Source organism: Formica exsecta, unplaced genomic scaffold (genome assembly GCF_003651465.1).
Source record: "Formica exsecta isolate Colony F162 unplaced genomic scaffold, ASM365146v1 scaffold3, whole genome shotgun sequence".
Taxonomy (NCBI): Eukaryota; Metazoa; Arthropoda; class Insecta; order Hymenoptera; family Formicidae; genus Formica; species Formica exsecta.
The window spans coordinates 883,862-885,133 of NW_021850256.1; positions in this window are offsets into that span (position 1 = coordinate 883,862).

Sequence of the window (1,272 nt, forward strand, 5' to 3'; positions counted from 1 at the left end):
ACACGCGATCCGAGGGAGGCAACCGCTCTGAGACTAGGAGAATCAGTATTTCAGAAGAAAATGTATATATACATATATATATATGTATATATATATATATATATTAACATTATCATAATTGATATATTCTTATTGCCGTATACAACTAAAGATTGAAGATGTCTGAGCCTTGTCTGAGCCTTCTCCTCCGACAAGTGAGCATAAACGAGAGGAAGAAATTATGTTGTACTGAATAGTCGTGCGAAACAAAATCAGATTGTCGATTTTATTATAGTGAGATATTAAATTTGATTATATAGTGAGAAATGGATCGTGAGAAATGAAGGGCAGATGTTACGGTACTTTAGACTGAAAAATTTAAAAGACAAACACTTGAAAAAGAAAGGAAAAGAGGAGGAAAATTGAAATAGAAAATATAATTTTAGTTAATATAGAGAATAACGGAGAATATCTTATGGCGCTTTTTAATTATCTTTAATTATATATCGTGCATGAAATATATATAAACGCATTATTGTAGTTATCGCATTATTATGATTACGATATTATTATATTATTATATATCATATATATCATATATATTGAATGTTGTGCTCAGTGTTTTTTTCGCGGCCCCTGCAATGTCACGATGCGGGGTTCGACGGGAGGGAGAGAGAATGAAGATCTTTATCAGAGAGAGATTCTTAATATATGTAACGAAGATATTTTATGTTCGATGTTTTTTTTTTTTTTATTAATTTCATTATATTTATCATTTATACATAACTATTATTGTGCTAGTATTCCCGTTTCGCTTTCCGCCCTGTGCTTTTTCGTTGCTACTCTCCTCTCTCTCTTTTCGCTTACTCTTGTCTTGTTCTGCGATTTCTTGATTCTCTATTTTCTTTTTTTTCTCGAATTTCCCTGGCGATGGAGAGTCGCGACATCGATCGTTGATTGAATATCGTCGATCGATTCATCGCAGCTGGATCACAGAAGGGAGAGAAACGCATTTTCGCAAATCGTCTGGGCATTAATCGCAAATTGCGAAACTAAGACGTATCGCTTTTCTTTCCTTCTTCGTTAGGGTTATCGAGAAAAAAAAAGAGAGAGAGAGAGAGAGAGAGAGAGAGAGAGAGAGAGAGAGAACGAACGAGCCGCGTCTTATAGGGGGAGACCAGGTTTTGTCGCGACGTTACAGTGTCCAACGACGTTGCCATTCGCTCCGATGATAGCTATAATCACAATCCTCCTTTATAATAATGTTAACTAAAGCAGCAATAATTACACGCA